Source organism: Pseudophryne corroboree, chromosome 5 (assembly GCF_028390025.1).
Source record: "Pseudophryne corroboree isolate aPseCor3 chromosome 5, aPseCor3.hap2, whole genome shotgun sequence".
NCBI classification, from domain to species: Eukaryota; Metazoa; Chordata; class Amphibia; order Anura; family Myobatrachidae; genus Pseudophryne; species Pseudophryne corroboree.
In genome coordinates this window covers 713702124-713727319 of record NC_086448.1, presented here as the reverse complement: position 1 = coordinate 713727319, position 25196 = coordinate 713702124, and the positions used below count along the sequence as shown (strand labels likewise).

Below are 25196 nucleotides of genomic sequence, written 5' to 3'. Positions count from 1 at the left end.
TATAACATGTGCAGAGAGAGTTAGATGTGGGTGGGTTATTTTGTTTCTGTGCAGGGTAAATACTGGCTGCTTTATTTTTACACTGCAAATTAGATTGCAGATTGAACACACCACACCCAAATCTAACTCTCTCTGCACATGTTATATCTGCCTCCCCTGCAGTGCACATGGTTTTGCCCAACTGCTAAAAAAAATCCTGCTGCGATCAACTTGGAATTACCCCCAATGTAGTTTCTGTGAATTACCGTCTTTTCTTTTTATAAAGAAGTGTATACCTAAATTTACACATGGCAAAGCAACGGTTACATGAGTTTTGTGGCCAGAAGAAGAAGAGGTGCCTAAATACATGCATTTTTCATACTATACATAGTGGAACCTTTCAGTGTGCAGATAGATAGAATGTTGAACACCGGCCCAAGTAGCAGGATTTCTATGAACGTTTTGGCAAGATTACATTAAACAATTTAATGCAAAGAACACATACAGTGAGAACAGAGACTAATAGATGTTTTGTAGAGCTAATACATTTATGCACAGATGTGTTTTAATCATACTTGCCTACTTTTGAAAAAGCATTTCAGGGAGATTGTGAAATTAACACCTATCTGCGCGGGCGTGTACTGCTACATCGGAGAGGCGTGTCATGAAAATTACTCACATCCAAATGTAAATGAACCCCAAAGTTAGTAAGATCTATTTGTTGAAGAAAAGACACTGATATATTGCAGGATTTGTTCGTGTATTGTGTTTTACAAGAGGTTCCATATACTGTAAGTGGCCATAGGGATCATTGTGCCTTATAACCAATGCAATTAAATGGCACTATTGATCCCAATTGAATGTATGTAGCACTGATTTCTTTTCCCCCCAATAATGTAATAGCTGTATAATGGGGGTAAGGTGCAATCAAGGAGATTGCTGGACTATTCAGGGAGTGAGGGAGATTGCTACTATTTCAGGGAGTCTCCTGCAGAATGAGTGAGGGTAGGCAACTATGGTTTTAATTAGCAGTTGAACTATTATTGGTTACCTTTTCTTGCTTATATTTTATAAGTTGCTCACTTCTCCCTGCCATTTCTACCTAAGGCAACCACACATCCTAGGTAATTTATCTGCTGTGTTAAGAAAAACTTGAATGATTATGAGAGAGCTGTACGAAGCAGTGATACGAATGGAAAAGTGAGCCATTGGAGAAATTGCCCATGGCAACCAATCAGCGGCTCTGTATACTTTTATAGTATGCAATTTCTAAATGTTATGTCAATGCTGATTGGTTACCATGTGCAACTTCTCCACTGGCTCACTTCTGCACTGTTTTTACTGCTTAGTACATGTCCCCCTAAGCACCTGAGTTCGCAACCAGTTCAATGATATGTCCATAACAATCCCATAACTCGCCCGTGAGACCATGCGTTTCCATGTGTCTGAATAGCCACACCTCCCTGTAACTACCCAGTCACCGCCAGGAACATCCAATACATTTTCAATACATATTGAAGAGTCCTATGCTTTTTGATGACATCCAGTAGCGGCTCTTGCCACGGGCAAGCAGGCTTTTTGCCTGTCCCGGGGGCGCCGCCGCCGTGGAAAGAGCTGCTACTGTAGCATCTAGTTTCCCTTCGTGAAGAGGACCTTTCCCCGCAACTGGTGCCTGCCGTGCGGTATGCCTGACATCATCGTCCACCGCACAGCATTGTGGGAGCCACCGTAGACGCTAGAGATCATAATTGACCTCTAGTGTCTTTGTGTTGCTATGGGAGTGATGTCATGATGTCTCTCCCATAGTGAGGAGCGGCACCGGTGGCCGGAGATGGAGGGCAGCAGTGGTCGGGAAGCAGGAGTGGGGCTGGTGAGTATTTTTTTATTTTTTTGGTAAGCAGCACTACAGAGGACACAGCTACTGGTGGGCACAGCTACAGAGGGCACAGTACTGTGGGCAAAACAAACGGGGGCACAACTACTGGGGGCACAGTACTGGGGGCAAAACTAATGGGGGCACAACTACCGAGGGCACAGTACTGGGGGCACAGCTACTGGGGGCACAACTACTGAGGGAACAGTACTGGGGGCAAAACAACTGGAGGCAAAACTACTAAGGGCACAGCTACAGGGGGCACAACTACTGAGGGCACAGTACTGGGGGCAAAACTAACAGGGGCACAGTACTGGGGGCAAAACTAATGGGGGCACAACTACTGGGGGCACAACTAATGGGGGCACAACTGCTGGGGGCACAACTCTACAGGGGGAAAAACTGTCACCCGCCCCTTCCCTATGAAGCCACGCCCATATTTTTTTACATGAGCCCTGTCAGGGGGGGAGGGGGGTCCAAAGGAAACTTTCGCCCTGGGTGCCACAAGGTCTAGAACCGGCCCTGATGACATCTGCAGCTACAGTACAACCAGAAAAGCGGAAATAGGGTGTGATAGGATGTTCACATGCAGAGGCAGCACATTTCGATATGTATATAGTTCTGTATATAAATATATGCAATTTTTCAGTGCACACTTCTATTGAGTAATAGACAATGGATTTACTTCTAGTCCCAGTATATGGTTCTCCCACCCACTTTTTGCCATATCTATCACTCAGTATTGAATGAATTTGCAGTTATTTCAGCATTTTCCTCTGCCACTGACTAACACAATGGGTGCGTCTTATGGTGGTCACATGTCTGCGACTGTGTAAATGCCACAACAAATGCCTTCCCTGATGTACATTATTGCAGCTATCACCTCACCTAGTTAGAGACAAATAAACTGTACAATCCAATATGCTCCATCAGTATGCATTGTGCTGATTCTTGCAGCTATCCCCACACCTATTTAGAGTCTAAATAGGTATGGCAAAGGCTGTAATAATCAGCACAATGCAGGTGTATACTGATGGAACATATTGGTATTGGATTGTACAGTTTACTTGGCTCTAACTAGGTGAGGTGATGGCTGCAATAATCAGCACAATGCAGGTGTATACTGATGGAGCATAATGTAACTTTACAGTTTGTGTTGGCTCTAAATAGGTGCGGCTGTGCGCGGCCGTACGCGGGAGAGCTGATGGCGCCAATACCTCCATCTTTGCCCCTAAGCAGCTGCATGGATTGTGACGGAGTCCACACCCAACGCTATACGGACCCTCCAAACGGGGCGTGATAGCAGCATATAGTCTGGGTTAGTCTCAGCGGTGATATTACAAGGCTTCTGTGTGCATGAAACCCCTGGCAATAAGCACAAGATCCCTGACAATTAGCAGGTAATTTAAAATTAATTAGAAGCCTTACTGTCGGGCATAATGTGTAATGGGCGTTACGGTGTGTTGCATAATGTATCACAGGCATTGCGGTGTGTGGCATAATGTGTCATGGGCATTACGGGGTGTAGAATAATGTGTCATGGGTATTACGGGGTGTAGAATAATGTGTCAGGGGCATTACGGTATGTAGAATAATGTGTCAGGGGCATGTGGTGTGTTGAATAATGTGTCAGGGGCATTGCGGTGTGTGGAATAATGTGTCAGGAGCACTGCGGTGTGTGGCATAATGTGTAACGGGCATTACGGTGTGTGGCATATTGTGTAAGTGGCATTACTGTGTGTCGTATAATGTGTCACGGGCATTATGGTGTGTGGCATAATGTGTAAGAGGCATTACTATAAGGAGGAAAAATAACAAATAATGTAAGGGGCATGAATTAGGTTTTTTTTCTTCCTGTGGTGGCCAATGTCTGGGCAAGCAGGTTGCAAAACTGGGGTAAAAGGTAGTATTTTCCTGCAATACCATGGCCCTTGCAGTGAGGCCACACCCTCCTTTTGGAGCGCATGCGCCTACGGCACGCGCTAATTCTTTACTTTTGATATAGCAATGGGAGGGGTGCCAGAAACTGTTTTTGACAGGAGAATGCAAAAGTTATAGCTACACCACTGGCCACGAGTCCAGTCTTAACACTGAGAGAGCGCCAGCAACCATTCAAGTACAGCATATTTTTTTCAAAAACTTTAGTAGCTCCTCAGGAGATTTAATTTTTCTCGAGTAGCTCACACCCCAATTAAGGTTGGAGACCTCTGCTTTAGACTCTCCATTGGAACTTGCCCCAGCCCTACGGCAGGTGCAGATTTTTCATCTGAGTATGGCACTCAGTGTGAATTACTGAGCATCTGTATATGCAAATACTTTAGCCTTGCCCCAACACTTCCATCACATGCCCATGAGATGGTCCATAGACGTGCGTCTGTTTAGCCACTTCCCAGTCACCACCCAGGTACAGCCAGCACTTTTCAAAGCCATTTCTGATACTGTGCGTCTCAATCACATCAGCGCCTCTCTCATACACACAGTGTAACACATACATGTTTTAGGGATTTTCTCACACTTAGAGACGCAAACAATTGCTCACCTCCATGAACATTGGCATTACATGTGACTCAGAATCAGGCCCAATATTGTAATATAGGAGTCTATGGGCCTAATTCAGGCTTGATCGCTCCTCTGCGATTTTGCAGAGGGCTGCATCAGATAGCCGCCGCCCATAGAGAGTGAAAACCCGCCCGTGCAAGTGTGTAAATGCATGCAAACGCTGTGCGAAAACTTCGCCAGACAGCGGACATCTGCAAATCCGTTCGCAACTCACTCACCATCAAATGTTTTTCAGGCTGTGCAGTCTGTGCGTAGCCCAGGACCTACTCCTACAGTGCGATAGAAACAGGCAGATCGGGGCCGGAGCTGACATCACACACCTTCCCTAAAACACCTGGGCACGCCTGAGTTTTTCCTGACACTCCTAGAAAATGGAAAATTGCGGTGCATATGCATGCGCAGTCATTCGATAATCGTCCACTGTGCAATTTCGCACAACAACAATCAGGACTGAGGTAGGCTCTATGGGCCTAATTTAGACCTGATTGCAGCAGCACATTTGTTAGCTAATGGGCAAAACCATGGGGGGTAATTCCAAGTTGATCGCAGCAGGAATTTAGTTAGCAGTTGGACAAAACCATGTGCTCTGCAGGGGAGGCAGATATAACATGTGCAGAGAGAGATAGATTTGGGTGTAGTGTGTTCAATCTGCAATCTAAATTGCAGTGTAAAAATAAAGCAGCCAGTATTTACCCTGCACAGAAACAATATAACCCACCCAAATCTAACTCTCTCTGCAAATGTTATATCTGCCCTACCTGCAGTGCACATGGGTGGTCATTCCGAGTTGTTCGCTCGGTAATTTTCTTCGCATCGCAGCGATTTTCCGCTAACTGCGCATGCGCAATGTTCGCACTGCGACTGCGCCAAGTAAATTTGCTATGCAGTTAGGTATTTTACTCATGGCATTACAAGGTTTTTTCTTCGTTCTGGTGATCGTAATGTGATTGACAGGAAGTGGGTGTTTCTGGGCGGAAACTGGCCGTTTTATGGGAGTGTTTGAAAAAACGCTACCGTTTCTGGGAAAAACGCGGGAGTGGCTGGAGAATCGGAGGAGTGTCTGGGCGAACGCTGGGTGTGTTTGTGACGTCAAACCAGGAACGACAAGCACTGAACTGATCGCACTGGCAGAGTAAGTCTCGAGCTACTCAGAAACTGCACAGAGAAGTCTTTTCACAATATTGCAAATCTTTCGTTCGCAATTTTGATAAGCTAAGATTCACTCCCAGTAAGCGGCGGCTTAGCGTGTGCAAAGCTGCTAAAAGCAGCTTGCGAGCGAACAACTCGGAATGAGGGCCATGGTTTTGCCCAACTGCTAACATATTTACTGCTGCGATCAGGTCTGAATTAGGCCCTATGTACTAAGCCTTGGAGAGAGAGAAAGTGGATGGAGATAAAGTACCAGCCAATCAGCTACCAACTCCCATGTTACAGGTTGGGTTTGAAACATGACAGTTAGAAGCTGGTTGGCTACTTTAGCTTCATCCACTTTATCTCTCATCAAGGCTTAAGGGGGGTACTCACTGAGAGATCCATGCTTAAAATCTAAGCAATCTGACTAGATTGCTTAGATTTTAAGCACAGATCACTCGTGTGTAGCCCCCTCAGTGATAGCGATGCGCAGCCCCGCGCATCGCTATCACCGGTGCTAGATTGAGTCTGCATGCAGGATAATCTAGCACGTTGCTCATTTCACCCACCGGGTGAAATGAGCGCCCCCCCCCCCCCCCCCCCCGTCCTTCCCCGCCTCACTCAGCACACATATCTCCCGTGTATACCAGCCTTTAGTGCATATACCCCAAAGTGTTTTTAATGAATGGTCAGTTTCTTGTACATTTTATTCTGATGATGATAAAATACTTAAAAGAAGATCGGTTTTAACAGCTTATTATGTCTGTTTTCATTGCCAGACTCATAAAATCCATGACTATGTCTGTGGAATTCTAAACTTCAGATGTCATTGATTGTAATCCTTCCCCAGCAGAGACCTGACAGTTTGTAGGTTCTAGTAGTGTTTACAAAGAAGCTGAAATGCGTGATATTAATGATAAGAGGTGCAGCCATTGCTGTTTTAAGATCACAGATCTGCAACATAAATTGACTCCTGAGGGAAAGTCTGCTATGAAACGCAATGGCATTTACTTAAGCGATTGTTAGTGTTACATAAATGCTACTTATCGATTATCACTGCAATACAGTAGGTTTGCTGTTCAAAAGTCTCCCGTTGTCTCTATAATATTCATCATACAGTAAATCCTTATGACTTGGACATAGATAGCAGAACAAAGTAGTTCTCAATCTTTCAGATAATACTTTCTGCAATGAACCTAATATATACCCTCCAATTGTTCCATTTTGGCCGGTACAGTACCATTTTTCAACAGTCTGTACCGGCAAGCGTGGCTGTGACGATTTCTACCGGATGCTAGCTAGGCCCTATAGCAATGTTGCAGGGACAGACTCTCACAGACTGCTGGCTTTGTCCTCTGTGTGGCTATAGCAACGCTGCAAGGGCAGACTCACACAGCACTGGTGAACTGACAGCTGGCTCTGTCCTCTGTGTGGCTATAGCAGCGCTGCGGGGACAGACTCATGACACACAGCGCTGGTGAACTGACAGCTGGCTCTGTCCTCTGTGTGGCTATAGCAGCGCTGCGGGGACAGACTCACACAGCGCTGGTGAACTGACAGCTGGCTCTGTCCTCTGTGTGGCTATAGCAGCGCTGCGGGGTCAGACTCATGACACACAGCGCTGGTGAACTGACAGCTGGCTCTGTCCTCTGTGTGGCTATAGCAGCGCTGCGGGGACAGACTCACACAGCGCTGGTGAACTGACAGCTGACTCTGTCCTCTATGTGGCTATAGCAGCATTGCGGGGACAGACTCACACAGCACTGGTGAACTAACAGCTGGCTCTGTCCTCTGTGTGGCTATAGCAGCGCTGCGGGGACAGAGGGGACAGACTCTCACAGTGCTGGTGAACTGACAGTTGGCTCTGTCCTCTGTGTGGCTATAGCTGCACTGCAGGGACAGACTCACACAGCACTGGTGAACTGACAGCTGGCTCTGTCCTCTGTGTGGCTATAGCAGCGCTGCGGGGACAGACTTACACAGCGCTGGTGAACTGACAGCTGTCTCTGTCCTCTATGTGGCTATAGCAGAAGGCCAATCTCACTCCCCGTTTACCTGTGGCCACTCCCCTTTACCCGTGTCTGCACCCCCTCAAATCAAGAGTACCATTTTTTAAATGAGAAATGTTGGAGGGTATGCTAATACATTCTGTTCATGTAACTGTGGGGGAGATGTATCAAGCCTTCTCAATAGCAGAGAAGTGGACATTGGTGCTATGGGTAACTTATCCAAATCAGCTTCTACCTATCGCTTTATAGAACTTATTTGATAGGACCGTAGGGCCTGATTCAGAGATGGATGGTTTTGCACAGCAGCTACATCTTTTGACAAAGCTGGAGTGGAAAAATATAGTAATGCCAGCATCATAGGTGTCTGCATCTCAGATCTGTGTCCTGTGTCAGAAGATGCATAGTTGTGATGTTTGCATCATCACCCATCTGGGTAAGCCTAAGATTACTCAGAATGGCCACCTCCTGTCACCCTGCGAGGCCAAAAAAATCTGCATCTGAAGATGCAGACACTGCCCTTGTCAGTCTCAGGAAAACTGGGCTGACATCAAAAGCAGGCTGCCCGCACCCATCTTCGACCACAAATGGCACTGCTTGCGTTCTCGCAGATCTCGTTCTGAATTGGTCCTTCGTTGCACAAACATCAAAGATGTGCGTAAACCATCATATTATGTACATTTCGGAATCAGTACCATACTAGTCTAGGAGGCTTGCTACAACTCTGATTATTGCCGTTTAACTTTTTTTTTTTATCTGGATGTTTTCAAACACTTTGACTGAATGTCTGCGCCGAGTACAAATATTTTACTTCTTTTTTTTTTTTTTTTCCTGGATTTTAAGTTTGTTTTTATTTTTCATCAAAGGCATACTTCTCTCAGCTATAGTAAGGTTCTCTAATATGCTTTGAGTGGCACATAAATTAAGTTGATACATTATGGAAATGGATCCTGCAACATTTACAAATGTATACTGTGCCATGACAGAACAAAATATATCATTTATACAGCAAGTACTAGCTATTGTCCTTTGTACTTTTTCATTTTAAGCTCAGGATGTGGTATCGTTCATTAGGCTTACAGACGGAAGTCTGCTGTGCAGTGCAAACTGCTACCTACAGTATTAATGATACAGTCTTATGTAACATATTTTAAACACTAAGGACAATTTATATTATGTAGTATATGTAGAAGTCCTTTAATACTAAAGCACTTGGTAGTGGAAAACACCTTTGTATGAAAACCGTTTAGTCTAAACTCTTATGTTCTAAGAATTAATATTCCGAACATTTTTGATTAATAGCGTCCATTGAAACCAGGTATGTTTTCTACATTACAATAGAACATATTTAAATCATTGTCTCCATAAAACATGCTTCCAAGATGTTTTTTGTTTGTTTATAATTACATTTTATAGAAAGAATTCTGGAGTGGTATGGAAAGAGAGGAATATAATGACCACCAGCAGAACATAACAGTGAAAGATATCTGGACCAGTTTATACACAAATAAGTTCAAAACAATTATACAGATAAGCCTGGAGTAGACGGTGGCACTTAGCAATGTAGCAGCCAGTAAATAAGACAAAGGTTCAGTATTCTGGTTCAGCTAGCCATTTATTATGCGACAAGACGATAAGAAAAACAACAAAACTATCCTAGCGTGATGAGTTCCAACTAATACCCCTTTCACACCGCACAAATAACTCGGTATCGACCTTATATATTGCCGGGTCGACACGGGTTAGTGTGCGGTGTGAAAGTGCCATGTCGGATTTCCCAGGTTGCCAGACCCGGTAATTCAACCTGGGTTATAACCAGTGTTATTCCCGGGTTGAATACCAGGTCAGTGGCTCTGTAAACGGATTCCACACGTTTACAAGATAGGGAGAGGCGGCGCTGAGATGAGCTCATCTACCAGCACCACCTCCACCTCTGCCCCTGCTGCCGGCTCTGCCCCCCGCCACTATGGCAACCGACCCAGGAATATGCCGGGTCTGGAAGCCAGCAGAAAGAGGTAGGAGAGTCTCCAAAGTCGGATTTCACCTGGGAAGGACCCGTTTCTAATTCCCGGGTGGGATCCAGCATTGAAGATGTGTAAGGGGTATAACAAATATCCTCTGCCTATTTGTAGGGGACCTATTGTCCAAATCGGTATCCGGACTTTAGGTCGACAGCACTTGGGTCGACACCCATTAGGTTGATGCCTATTTGTGACACCCTAAAGTAGGTATCACTGAAGTCAACAATTTACAGGTAAGTATTAGGAAGTCTAACCCTCTGGTTTAATGTGTTACTTTATCTTTTCTGGTGTTCCTCACCTGGACCTAGTGTCTGTAGCTTCTAACAGGCATAAGTTTCACCAGCAACTTACAATATAGTTCAGGATATATTGCACACAGGCATTGATTACACAATTTCTCTATATGAGTTTTTATTCTACTGAAACACTGCTATAACTTTTTCTCAGCTGTAGAAATTTGAGATGATCTCATATAATGGCAATTTAGATTAACCTCAATGTCTATGCTAGTCACATACCATTTTCATGCAAAGAACAATAAAGCACAAGAAACAATATCCACATTTGACAATCCTTACACACTAATATAAAGTTTTAAGCAATCACCTGAAATTACTCTTATAATTGGGGCCCCGTAAAAACCTTTAGTTTTGTAGCTAGCTACATTGAGTATAGTGCACCTTTCTAGGAAAGTTATATCCTGAGAATAGTTAATACAAGTCTTGGATGAAGGTAGCAATGGATGGATTACAACAAATGAAGTGTAGCTGGTTCTGTCCAACCAGGCAGTTTTGCAACTTCTAATATAGTGCAGCATACTATTGTTAGGCAACTGTGAGTCTATTTTGCTAGTCTGGATGTAATATTAATTGATTGTACTGTAGGTGCTATTTTCTTAAAGGAGGCTCTCTGCGATATCCACATGGCTGTGTCAGGCAATAAGTAGGTTTACAACTGTGCCACTTAATCCTGACTCATCCTTAAATGCAATATAGGCAGCTAAGGTGTCTCTGTCCCTGTTATGAGCAGTCTCTCTATCTCTGGAAGGGCTTGCAATGAATAGTTGGTGAAACAGGGTTACTGACCTGTTCTCTAAAAAGGTTACTGTACTCAATTGTTACATTTACACTGTCTGACTGGGAGCAGTACATCAGCTGCAAGCCCCTGTGATAGAGTCCTGAATCCTTTAAGCTGTCTGTGTAACTAAGACAGTATTGTTCCTTACTGCACTACAGAGTTCTGGCTGTGTGCTGAGAAAACTGCAGCACATGACTGTCTGCTTCTGCACAGAGGTGCTTACTGCTATTTGGTGGCTCTTATCAGTCTCATAAAGGGTGTTAGTACTATAGAAACTGGCTAATTTGCTGTATAAAACTGTGATCTCTTGTATACCAGGGAGTCTGTGACAGGGAGTGTGAGAATGTATAGTCTGCAATGGGGCTCCTGGATCTCACTAGAAGTGGCTATTTTGCCTCAGGGCGGACGTAGTCTGCTCACCACTCCATAGACACTCTCTTTGTCAGCTGCTGGACTCTGATTTATTGAAGATCAGGTAAGGAGTCTCCTTTGGTCACCATGTACACCACCAAATCAGCTCAGCACCTAGGTCCTGTTTCACTCTGCCCATCCTCCTAAGATGGCCGCCGCCCAACTGCCAACAGACTCGGCACACGGCTGTTAACTGTCCAAGCGCATGACAGCTATAGCATAGAAAATGTTCTTAACCCTTTCCTTGCTGAAGTCTCAAAGCATTTAGCCAGGCTGTATTTTGTAGAGGGGGAAAAAGGGCGCAGAAATAAGTTAAATGTCTGTGGCAACTCTGATGGGGTGTCACATATCAGCCCGCTAGAATTATGCGTGTCCCCACGCATATCAGCAAACAACCTTGCAGCTGTGAAATTCAAATACAGTCTTTACATTACACTATATTTAACATAAATAACATTAGAAGACATGCTGTTTTAACTTTCAAGACTTCACTTTAAGTTTTACAAATTTACCATAAACATTAACACAGTCAGTTTGCCATATAGCAACAGTAACATTAAACACTTCTAACACTTACTTTTTCCAAAACTATTGTATAAACTGATATGTTTGTTATATAATCACTTTTACATTTTCTTTTGCCAGTATCTAATGGGAAGAAATCCCTTTGGGCCTCTTTCCTGATCTTCTTGATGACTGTTGCAAAATTGAGACAAACTCTTCACCGCTTATTGTGGTGTATTCACAGTCTTTGCAATGCCACTCTGGGAAAAGCCATGTTACAGCCTCTTTTGTTTTATTAGAGGGTTTTGCAGGAATATGAGGTTCAGACATTGACCTAACGGAATTTGGTGCAATGGGTTTAGAGGAAACTTCCAAGGCTTCTGCTGCAGCCATGTAGATCACTTTCTCTGTGACTTCTCCCTGGTCGGCTACACCTGAATCTGCCTGATCAAGGCAGGCCGCACTGGAACTGATATCCTTGACTCTGGCCTCACCTGAACATGCTGGATCTGGAGGCAGCTGTGGTCGGATTATGTCTTGCAAGCTCTGCTGCACAGTGTCAACTCTCTCCTCCGCCATTTGCTCATACAGTGGGTAGCAACATGTCCCATCAGGCTGTGGTTCATATGCACTTTCTGCCACATTTTCCCCTTCTTTGCTCTCCTCTCCACCTTCACTGTATTGGCAGCTGTCACGATCCGGGTATCTGGACGCCATTTCTTACCCATCAGATGCCTCCTAAGGCTGGCTCAGCGCTCCAGCACCGGATCCCATCTGTTATCCTAATGTTCACATTCCTGCATCCTCTCCTATCTCTCTGAGACGCTGTCACAGTAACGCCATAATACATCTGGCATGGCGTCTCCCGCTGCCTCCGCCGCCGTCCCTGAGCTTCTGCATGCAGAGTGTCAGAGTGGATTACGTCAGCCGCGGCCTCCGCTGTGTCCGCGTGGTTGGATGTGCACTTGTCTGCCTGGCGTCTCCTGTCTCCAGTGGCCGGCGCCGCCATTACTGTTTTCATTACCACATGGATTACAAACCAAACTTCCCTCCAAGTGTCTGCATGGGCGCAGCCATCTTGGATTCTGTCAGCTGATCATTTCCTCCAATCTGTTGTCAGTATTGTTAATCTGCATAATTGCCTAGCCAATCCCTTCCTTGCTGCAGGTATAAATACACTGTGCCTGAGCAAGGAAGGCGTCAGTGCTTTGGTTGTCAAACCTAGTTCCTGTTTGTCTCTCTCCTGTGATTGTCTTCCAGGTTCCAGCTCCTGTCTCAAGACTTCCACCATAGAGACCCGCACCAGCATTCCACCTGCGGTGTAGCCTGACTCTCCGATCCATTGTGGATTCATCTGTTTCCAGCTACAACATTACCTGCTTCCAGCCCAGCTTCCAGCAGAGTACAGCTTCTCTTAAAGGGCCGGTGTCCTTTCTACAGTTTACCACTTTCCACCGGTATTATTATTTCTCCGTTCTCAAACTCTACATTTCATTCATATTGCATCGCTCTCAAGCTTCATTTATTATTTAACTGGTTCCAGCCAGTATCCACTCCGTGCCAACATCTGTCTGGTTCCAACCAGAACCCACAGCAGCTATTTTATTTACAGCAGTCCAGCTTTCCCTGGAACACCAGCTGGTACGATCCTGGGCTTTCTTCATTGCTACAGTCGGGCCTGGTAAGGACTTTCCAACTCGCAGATAATAAGAACTGTCTCATACTACCAGAGCTCTGTGGCCCCTGCCACCCTGTAGTACCCAGGAACTGTATTATTTCTCTGCTGATTTTATGTTTCTTTTAATGCTACTGTGATGCATGGAGTTTGTCATAAATAAACATGATTGACTTTTATTCAAGTTGTCGTGGTCACGCCTTCGGGCGGTTATTCTTCATGTTACTTACATGTCCAGGGGTCTGATACAACCTCCCAGGTTCCGGTACATCTCAGCCCCTACAACTGAGGCTGCCTCCCGTCGGCTCAGGCCCTCAGTTGTGACAGTAAGCACTGACCTAATGAATCCAGCCGGAGACCAGGATCAAGCGGCCAGGCCGATGCAAGAACTGGCAGCCCGACTAGAACATCAGGAGGCTGCACAGGGCCACATCATCCGCTGTCTCCAGGATCTCTCTACTCGGCTGGATGGGATTCAGACAACTCTCCGTGGATCAGGCGCGTCTGGTGCGTCAACCACAGTGACTCCAGCTATAACCCCACCCACCTTACCCATTTCTGCTCCACGTCTTCATCTTCCAACGCCAGCAAAATTTGACGGATCTCCAAGATTCTGCAGGGGATTTCTCAACCAGTGTGAGATTCAGTTTGAGCTACAACCTGGCAATTTTCCCAGTGACCGTACAAAAATTGCCTACATTATTTTTCTTCTCAGTGGCTCAGCCCTTGATTGGGCATCACCGTTATGGGAGAGGTCCGACACCCTGCTATCTTCTTACACTGCATTCGTCTCAACATTCAGGCGCATCTTCGACGAGCCAGGCCGGGTAACCTCAGCTTCATCCGAGATTCTCCGTTTACGCCAGGGGTCACGTACTGTAGGACAATATCTGATACAGTTCCAGATCCTGGCATCCGAACTGGCATGGAACGACGAGGCCCTGTATGCTGCATTCTGGCATGGCTTATCTGAGCGTATTAAAGATGAGTTAGCTACCAGAGACTTACCCTCTAAGTTAGATGAACTAATCTCACTCTGCACGAAAGTTGATTTACGTTTCAGAGAGAGAGCAACTGAGCGTGGAAGATCATCTGCTCCAAAATCTTCTGCTCCTCCTCCTCGCCAACTGTCACCAACTAAAGATGAGCCCATGCAAATTGGCCGTTCCCGTTTAACTCCTGCTGAGCGCCGAAGACGTCTCTCCGAGTCTCTCTGTCTTTATTGTGCAGCTCCGTCTCACACCATTAATGCCTGTCCCAAACGTCCGGGAAACTCCAAATCCTAGCTCGCCAAGGAGAGGGCCGGCTAGGAGTAATGATCTCCTCTCCCTCTCCTCAAGATTGTAATCTCCAAGTCTCGCTTCAAGTTGCTCAACGTTATCGGAACGTCATTGCCCTCCTTGATTCCGGAGCAGCTGGGAACTTTATTACCGAAGCCTATGTTAAACGGTGGTCCCTACCCACCGAGAGACTTCCTTCGTCCATTTCTTTAACTGCCGTGGATGGCAGCAAAATTTTTGATGCAGTTATTTCTTTAAGGACTCTACCAGTTCGTCTGAGAGTGGGAGTTCTTCATTCCGAACTTATTTCTTTTTTAGTGATTCCAAGAGCCACACATCCTGTGGTCCTGGGCCTTCCATGGCTCCGTCTTCACAATCCTACAATTGATTGGACGACTACGCAAATCCTGGCATGGGGTTCCTCCTGTGCTGAGACATGTTTGTTTAAAGTATTGCCTGTCTGTTCTTCCTCCCCCAGGTCGTCTGATGTTCCACCTCCTCCATATCAAGATTTCACGGATGTGTTCAGTAAAGCTTCTGCTGATATCCTTCCTCCTCATAGAGAATGGGACTGCCCGATTGATCTCGTTCCAGGGAAGGTTCCACCTCGATGCCGAACTTATCCGTTGTCTCTGCCTGAGACGCATTCTATGGAGGAATACATTAAAGAGAACCTAGCAAAGGGGTTCATTCGACCTTCTTCTTCTCCAGCCGGCGCAGGCTTCTTTTTTGTAAAAAAGAAAGATGGTGGTCTGCGGCCGTGCATCGACTACAGAGGTTTGAACGACATTACCATCAAGAACCGTTATCCTTTACCCCTGATTACTGAGCTCTTTGACAGAGTTAGCGGAGCTACCATCTTTACAAAGCTGGACTTGAGAGGTGCATACAATCTCATCCGGATCCGTGAGGGTGACGAGTGGAAGACCGCCTTTAACACCCGTGACGGACATTATGAGTACCTCGTCATGCCCTTCGGATTGAGCAATGCTCCAGCTGTCTTCCAGCATTTTGTCAATGAGATCTTCAGAGACATTCTATACCGTCATGTCGTGGTCTATCTAGACGATATCCTCATTTTTGCCAACGATTTAGAGGAACATCGTTTTTGGGTTAAAGAGGTTCTGTCCCGTCTCCGTGTCAATCATCTCTATTGCAAATTAGAGAAATGCGTCTTTGATGTCAAGTCCTCCAAGTCAAGCTAAAGTTTTCCACGGCTTACCATCCTCAGACCAATGGTCAAACCGAGAGGGTGAATCAGGACTTGGAGGCCTTCCTCCGCATCTATGTGTCCTCCTCTCAAGATGACTGGGTTCAATTACTTCCCTGGGCCGAGTTCTGTCATAACAACCAGTATCATTCTTCATCTGCTTCAACACCATTCTTCACTAACTTTGGATTCCACCCTAAAGTCCCTGAGTTCCAACCGCTTCCAGCAACTTCTGTTCCCGCAGTGGATATCACCTTGCATCAGTTTGCCAATATCTGGAAGAGCGTACGATCAGCTCTGCTCAAGGCATCGTTCAGGTACAAGAAGTTTGCGGATAAGAAGCGTCGAGCAGATCCTGCTCTCAAGGCGGGTGATCGGGTATGGTTATCCACGAAGAATTTGAGGTTAAGAGTTCCCAGTATGAAGTTTGCACCTCGCTATATCGGTCCTTTCAAGATTGAACAAGTCATCAATCCTGTTGCTTACAGACTCCAGTTGCCTCCCTTCTTAAAAATACCCAGGACATTCCATGTTTCCCTGTTGAAACCGCTGATCTTAAATCGGTTTCATTCCTCACTTCCTCCAACTCCGAAAGTCCAAACTCAACGAGGCGTTGAGTATGAAGTGGCTAAGATCCTGGACTCACGTCACCGTTACGGTCAACTACAATATCTTATTGACTGGAAGGGTTACGGCCCTGAGGAACGTTCATGGACCAATGCTTCTGATGTCCATGCTCCTGCCTTGGTCCGGAGATTCCATTCCAAGTTTCCTCAAAAGCCAAAGAAGTGTCCTGGGGCCACTCCTAAAGGGGGGGTGCTGTCACGATCCGGGTATCTGGACGCCATTTCTTACCCATCAGATGCCTCCTAAGGCTGGCTCAGCGCTCCAGCACCGGATCCCATCTGTTATCCTAATGTTCACATTCCTGCATCCTCTCCTGTCTCTCTGAGACGCTGTCACAGTAACGCCATAATACATCTGGCATGGCGTCTCCCGCTGCCTCCGCCGCCGTCCCTGAGCTTCTGCATGCAGAGTGTCAGAGTGGATTACGTCAGCCGCGGCCTCCGCTGTGTCCGCGTGGTTGGATGTGCACTTGTCTGCCTGGCGTCTCCTGTCTCCAGTGGCCGGCGCCGCCATTACTGTTTTCATTACCACATGGATTACAAACCAAACTTCCCTCCAAGTGTCTGCATGGGCGCAGCCATCTTGGATTCTGTCAGCTGATCATTTCCTCCAATCTGTTGTCAGTATTGTTAATCTGCATAATTGCCTAGCCAATCCCTTCCTTGCTGCAGGTATAAATACACTGTGCCTGAGCAAGGAAGGCGTCAGTGCTTTGGTTGTCAAACCTAGTTCCTGTTTGTCTCTCTCCTGTGATTGTCTTCCAGGTTCCAGCTCCTGTCTCAAGACTTCCACCATAGAGACCCGCACCAGCATTCCACCTGCGGTGTAGCCTGACTCTCCGATCCATTGTGGATTCATCTGTTTCCAGCTACAACATTACCTGCTTCCAGCCCAGCTTCCAGCAGAGTACAGCTTCTCTTAAAGGGCCGGTGTCCTTTCTACAGTTTACCACTCTCCACCGGTATTATTATTTCTCCGTTCTCAAACTCTACATTTCATTCATATTGCATCGCTCTCAAGCTTCATTTATTATTTAACTGGTTCCAGCCAGTATCCACTCCGTGCCAACATCTGTCTGGTTCCAACCAGAACCCACAGCAGCTATTTTATTTACAGCAGTCCAGCTTTCCCTGGAACACCAGCTGGTACGATCCTGGGCTTTCTTCATTGCTACAGTCGGGCCTGGTAAGGACTTTCCAACTCGCAGATAATAAAAACTGTCTCATACTACCAGAGCTCTGTGGCCCCTGCCACCCTGTAGTACCCAGGAACTGTATTATTTCTCTGCTGATTTTATGTTTCTTTTACTGCTACTGTGATGATTGACTTTTATTCAAGTTGTCGTGGTCACGCCTTCGGGCGGTTATTCTTTATGTTACTAACATGTCCAGGGGTCTGATACAACCTCCCAGGTTCCGGTACATCTCAGCCCCTACAACTGAGGCTGCCTCCCGTCAGCTCAGGCCCTCAGTTGTGACAGCAGCTTTGCTGATAATCACATGGAGCACCTCTGTGACAATAATGCTTGCGATTTGATGCATATCTACTGCCTTGCACTGGAGCACCACCAGGACCAGTTACATTAGCTGCCTGCGGACCTTTTTCTCCATTCACAACATCAAACTCAATCGTTTCTCCTCTCTCCAGACTTCAGAAATAATTCCGGGGGTTGTTCTTCTTTATGTCAGTATAATGTACAAACACATCTTTCTTGGTGTCAGGACAATTTATAAAGCCATAGCCAAACCACACATTAAACCAAACGACTTTCCCCATAACTTTTCTTGAACTGACTACAGGCTCTGTAGCTGGTGTTGTGACCACTTCAGTTTGATTCTGGTCTACAACATGAAGGTCCACATCTCTGGGCTGTCTTTCATCGATGCTCCAGTTTGTCTCTCCTCTGCACTTTTCATGTTGCTGCATGAAATACTGCAATTGCTGTGTCATTTCATTTATCCCATGGGTCATCTCAGCGACTTGCACTCCTATAGTACTTAATAGATCGGTCCTTGGCACCTGATCACCCTGTGCAACAACTTCTTTAGGTGAGTGCAGATCCAATTTCAGATTTGTGATCTCTGGAGGGTATATTTCTTCTTGGATTCCCAACATCTCAGGGCAGGACATTTCTTGCATCTGTAACGTCCCTACCACTTTAACGGCAGCTTCTTTGAAGACCAAAAATGAGCTATTTGATAACTGTAGCTGAAGGAGGCATAAATGCGACTTCACTATCTCACCATGGGATCCCTCTATAAATTGATTAATCAATATTTCATCTGTTGGCTGAATTTCTGTTGGATCTATGGACTGTAATGCTCGAAGTGCCTCCTGAAGACTGAGTGCAAAGTCACGCAGTGTTTCTCTTGGCCGCTGCTTTCTCGTGTAAAAAGCCACCTTAAGATCAGATAACGATCTTGTTTCAAATGTGGCAGCTAGTCGGTTCAAGATAAGGCCTACGGTTTCTCTTTTTTCCTCTGGCCATGAAGTCACCTCTCTCAGGGCTGTGCCTTTTAGCTGCCCTATAAGAATCTCCACTTGTTGTTTGCTTAATTGGTATAAACGGAACAATGACTTAATTTTGTTCCTAAATTCAGTCCATGTGTTCCCTTCAGAAACTCTAACATCTCCGCTATATGTTGGAATCCATGGAGCCCCAAAGTAATACGGCAAGACGATTGGATTTATGCTGGCCATGGTTGGGTGAGTATTTGACAAATCCCCCGCTGCTTGATCATCAGAAGACATGTTTGTATCCTGTTCGTACGACACCAAATGTGACACCCTAAAGTAGGTATCACTGAAGGCAACAATTTACAAGTAAGTATTAGGAAGTCTAACCCTCTGGTCTAATGTGTTACTTTATCTTTTCTGGTGTTCCTCACCTGGACCTAGTGTCTGTAGCTTCTAACAGGCATAAGTTTCACCAGCAACTTACAATATAGTTCAGGATATATTGCACACAGGCATTGATTACACAATTTCTCTATATGAGTTTTTATTCTACTGAAAAACTGCTATAAGTTTTTCTCAGCTGTAGAAATTTGAGATTATCTCATATAATGGCAATTTAGATTAACCTCAATGTCTATGCTAGTCTCATACCATTTTCATGCAAAGAACAATAAAGCACAAGAAACAATGGGGGTAATTCCAAGTTGATCGCAGCAGGAAATTTTTTAGCAGTTGGGCAAAACCATGTGCACTGCAGGGGGGACAGATATAACATGTGCAGAGAGAGTTAGATTTGAGTGTGGCGAGTTCAATCTGCCATCTAATTTGCAGTGTAAAAATAAAGCAGCCAGTATTTACCCTGCACAGAAATAAAATAACCCACCCAAATCTAACTCTCTCTGCAAATGTTATATCCCCCCCCCCCCTGCAGTGCACATGGTTTTGCTCAACTCCTAAAAAATTTCCTGCAGCGATCAACTTGGAATTACCCTCAGTATCCACATTTGACAATCCTTACACACTAATATAAAGTTTTAAGCAATCACCTGAAAATACTCTTATAATTGAGGCCCCGTAAAAACCTTTAGTTTTGTAGCTAGCTACATTGAGTATAATGCACCTTTCTAGGAAAGTTATATCCTGAGAATAGTTAATACAAGTCTTGGATGAAGGTAGCAATGGATGGATTACAACAAATGAAGTGTAGCTGGTTCTGTCCAACCGGGCAGTTTTGCAACTTCTAATATGATGCATCACACTATTTTTAGACAACTGTGAGTTTGTTTTGCTAGTCTGGATGTAATATTAATTGATTGTACTGTAGGTGCTATTTTCTTAAAGGAGGCTCTCTGCGCTATCCACATGGCTGTGTCAGGCAATAAGTAGGTTTACAACTGTGCCACTTAATCCTGACTCATCCTTAAATGCAATATAGGCAGCTAAGGTGTCTCTGTCCCTGTTATGAGCAGTCTCTCTATCTCTGGAAGGGCTTGCAATGAATAGTTGGTGAAACAGGGTTACTGACCTGTACTCCAAAAAGGTTACTGTACTCAATTGTTACATTTACACTGTCTGACTGAGAGCAGTACATCAGCTGCAGGCCCCTGTGATATTGAGTCCTGAATCCTTTAAGCTGTCTGTGTAACTAAGACAGTATTGTTCCTTACTGCGCTACAGAGTTCTGGCTGTGTGCTGAGAAAACTGCAGCACATGACTGTCTGCTTCTGCACAGAGGTGCTTACTGCTATTTGATGGCTCTTATCAGTTTCATAAAGGGTGTTAGTACTATAGAAACGGGCTAATTTACTGTATAAAACTGTGATCTCTTGTATACCAGGGAGTCTGTGACAGAGAGTGTGAGAATGTATAGTCTGCAATGGGGCTCCTGGATCTCACTAGAAGTGGCTATTTTGCCTCAGGGCGGACGTAGTCTGCTCACCACTCCATAGACACTCTCTTTGTCAGCTGCTGGACTCTGATTTATTGAAGATCAGGTAAGGAGTCTCCTTTGGTCACCATGTACACCACCAAATCAGCTCAGCACCTTCTGCTCCTAGGTCCTGTTTCACTCTGCCCATCCTCCTAAGATGGCCGCCGCCCAACTGCCAACAGACTCGGCACATGGCTGTCCAAGCGCATGACAGCTATAGCATAGAAAATGTTCTTAACCCTTTCCTTGATGAAGTCTCAAAGCATTTAGCCAGGCTGTATTTTGTAGAGGGGGAAAAAGGGCGCAGAAATAAGTTAAATGTCCGTGGCAACTCTGATGGGGTGTCACATATTGGTTGGCAGTAACTAAGTCGACACCAGAAATAGGTTGACACTGCCATTAGGTTGATATGAACAAAATCGACATGGAAAAAGGTTGACATGAGTTTTTCACTTTTTCATACTTTACAATCCACATGTACTACGATTGGGAATGGTAACCTGTGCCGACTGCAGTGAGGCACCTTGCCCTTCGCTCGCCATGCAAGGAGACACGGTGCACTAATTGGGGTTCCCTGTCACTTTACGAAGAAAATGACACACATTTTTTGTAGAAACTCAGGTCGACCTTTTTCCATGTCGACCTTGTTCATGTCAACCCAATGGTCGTGTCGACCTATTTCTGGTGTCTACCTAGTCACTGTCGACCAATAGGCATCGACCTAATGTCTGTCAACCTAGACACTGTCGACCCTAAGTACCATACCAATCCAAACCACAGTCAACACAGTTATAAGTAAGTTTAATTTACATGAAAATGAGATTTGTGCAATGTTTTGGGACCAAAATAATCACCATTTAAGTTGTTTTATCTTTACATTATGTATGTGCTTTACTTTGGTTTTAACTTTATACTGTACCATGTCGTCTTTTTGACCCTGTCGACCCAAGTCCATGTAAACCAATTATCTTTTGACCCTGTCAACCTTTTGAACCTGTCGACCTATTTACTGTCTTCCATGTGTTGTCAGTCTATTGACTGTCTATCTAGGCTAGGGGTGGGCAAAATACGGCCCGTGGGCCAATCATGCCCAGCCCGCTACCTCCCACCAACCGGCTGAGCTGCTTGTCATTGCACTGCAGTACCTCTAAGCTGCCGGCGCCGCAGAGGAAATCCAGGTCGCGGTCTCGCGGTCGCATCATGTCAGTCGTCCGGCAATACAATAGGCTGTGAGCAGTGTTGGGGGTGAAGCAGAAATCCGACAAACATGCCATTGCGATGCTGATTTCTGCCCTTAGCACTGCGGACACAGCATTGCACCAGGTACTTAAGTCAGATAATGCCGGTTCTCCCAACAAAACCCCCTGTTTAATCTGGGAGAGGATGGGCATTCTCTGACTTAACATCACACTCAATTTAACAGCGCTGGGACCTCCTTCCTGGCGCTTTTAACATGCAATCAGTTGAATCGACCCCATTGTGTTTTAATAAATGTGTGTTACTTCAGAATTAGCCCCATAATGTTCTTAGTAATTTATGTAAACGTATAGTATTGTGAGGGAAGAAATGTGTGGTCAGGGGAGTTCCTATAGCAAATGCTGCTTCCAAAAGCTACTCAATCCCCTCCTCTCCTTAAGTGCATACACACTATGTGATATTACACATGATATCGCTCATTTTCACCCTTCTGAGTGATATTGTTTGTAATATTGCACAGTGTATGGTACGAACGACGACCAATGAACGTTCCCGGGGGTCGTGTATACAAGATATTTTGTGTGGGTTCCTCGAATACTCACGGGAAAGTGTTAAGTGACCCCTTGCTGAAATAATTGCCCACCCCTGATCTAGGCACTGTTGATCTTTTAATCCACACCCCTGTAATGTAATGGCTAGAATATAAAACAGGCCCCAATGTGGTGGCATACGAGTGCTCACCTGCAGTCTGGCGACTGGTAAATGAAGCGCACCTACAGTCTAGTAGCTAGAGGACAAATCAGATCTCTGATTTGGAGGCAAATAGATACAGCAGACCTCTAATTCCTCTGCAAAGCAATTTCTTAGGTGTTCTAAGCCTGCACCCAATCTGTTACTTGATATAAGTGCTGCTATATATTGTTACTAACATCTAGCTGACAGCTTCTGGCTCTCTGGTTTGCTTACCCATAGTGGTGGATTTCCCAGTAGGCATGTTCTTTAAGGCACCACCTGCAAAGGGTAGCACGGCACGGCAAGCCACTTTCCTGCATCAGAGCAGCTGCTGATCCTTTGGTCATTCTTTAATGTAGCTGGTCCAGCAAGAAAGATGGCTGGCCAGGCAGCACAGGGACAGCAAGCATCAGCAGCTTTGATGCAGGAAGAAAGGGGAGTTTGCGGTCACGTGGGAAAGGCAACTTGTTACCGAGGACTCAGAGGCTTCAGTTCCCCAGCAGTCATGAAGGGGGTGGAGGCAGAGTCTGCTGTGGTTATACTGAGTCGCCTGTCACAGCACTGCATCTGTGCATCATAAAGAAGGGGTCTGGAGCTGGAGATACAGAAGGGTGAAATGAGAGAATCAAAGGGTTTGGGGCTGGAGCTGGAGATATAGAAGGGGACTGGAGAGACACTGGTCTATTTAAGGGAATACTTAAAAAGACGCACAGAGTATTGCATTTTATGGGAGTATCACAGGCATGGCGCTTAAAGCAGTTGCAAGCAGAGATATTGAACTGCTTACATAGTAGGCCATAATCGGATGGAGCAACTGCAGCCACCACCAATGGTGTGTCTTTGGAACACTGAGGTTAAGGATAGGCCTATGGCTATGCAGACTGAACACGGCATTAGCAATGCAGGTGCCATGTTTTTGCACATATGACCTCATAGCTAACAGCAGCTATACGCCTCTAAAACGGCCATGACATGTCTGAGTTTTTCTAACCACTTCCTGTAAACTTACCGCTAACACCTCCAAAGGGTCACTTCCTGTTAATCACTTTTCCATGAATTCCTCAATCTCTCAGCACTTGCGCAGTCTGCCGATAATCGCTCCATTGCGTGAACATCGGCCATTGCATATAAACATGAATTAGATACATGGTGTCCAGAGACACATAATACAAAGTATTTTTATTGTTTTTATTTATTCATTCTATTAAATGGAAGCATATCTGGAAGTGTATGTTGCCAGTAAAATGTGTGACTGTATTATACACACCATATGGAGAATAAAAAAAATGACAGCCTGATATTTTTAATATATATGCGTGAGAGATAATGTATGTCATAATTTCATGTTGTTCCCCTCCCTAAAATAGTTTTCCCAAAGGCAAGTGTTTCAGTGATATTTATGGCATCATTCCAGACCAATGCAAGCCGGATCTCTCTTGAAAAGTTTACACCTGTAGTTACAAGGCATAAATTCTCCCTGTCCCAGAACTAATTGCCTGACATTAAACAAAGTAAGACTCTCCCGAGCAATCTATCACATGTTCTGTGCACTAGGGGACACATGTCTAGATAGGCTGTGTGATGTCTTAATAATCTGACGGTAACCAAACTCATGATGTGTGCAAGGCTACATATATAAAATGTGAATATACAGTCAGCGGGGGTGAGATGGGGAGATGGTGATTTAAAAATGAAGAAGAAAAAACTTTCACAGCAAAACAGGGAGTTTGATTGAAAAATAAATTCAAAACTTAAAGGTCATCATGTGAAAATATTCCCAGCAAAACCCTGCAAAGCAAAGACTCTGTTCTGTAATTGCACCAATTTTAGTTCAAATCAATTCTCCCTTTTGTGTTGTGTTTTTCGATTGCTTTTCATTCTGATGATTTTGAGGATGTACTGTGTCTCGGTCTCCCTTAATACTTCCTGGAGCAGGTTAACGGGCCAGTGACATCATCCGCTGCTCAGCTGAGCTGCCAGTTCATCCCAGTTGCCAAGTCCTGTCAGCCATCCAGAAACAGCAGTGAAATATTATTATGATGCAGGGGAGGTATCAGAAGGGATTTCTTAACTGTAACGTGGAAGAAGTGGGAGACTTTAGGGGTTCATTCATCAAACTCTACACATTCAGCATTTGTGATTTAATGTCTGCAGAAAAAAATAATAATCAGGTTACTCTATGCCGTCTTTATAATGAATTTATAACGGTACTGTATTGCAAATTTCTTTGTATCCGTCAATAGGTGCTTCTGTTTCAAAAACCGTGAAAAAGTTTTGGACTGGAATAATCCAACAAGCATGATGTTAATGTAGTTAGCAAAATTACAAGCTGCTGTTACAACGTATTGAGTATTACTAACAAGGAAAATAAGTTGTGCAGTGTCTGAAATTTCTAGTCCATCAACATCATCCCAAAATTGCACTGCATACTCCTGTATATATTAGTTTCCTCTTCTGTCACTGGGCTACCTTTCTCATTATATACTGCCTGCATTTGCCGCTCTATCTACAAAGGGCTAGAGTTCCC

At 45.0% G+C, this 25196-nt stretch overlaps 1 protein-coding gene across 4 annotated transcripts in view; it reads right to left on the bottom strand.

The window, feature by feature from the left end:
• The window catches only part of PEX2 (peroxisomal biogenesis factor 2), a 129101-nt gene extending 108194 nt beyond the window's left edge, over positions 1-20907 (bottom strand). For all 4 annotated transcript variants that reach the window (XM_063923961.1, XM_063923953.1, XM_063923957.1 and 1 more), the window contains exons 1-2: positions 20753-20907; positions 11067-11171 (exon numbers count right to left, since the gene is read on the bottom strand). The gene's annotated coding sequence lies outside the window, so the exon portion shown is untranslated. The remainder of the gene's footprint in view (positions 1-11066; positions 11172-20752) is intronic.
• Positions 20908-25196: the final 4289 nt, after the last annotated feature.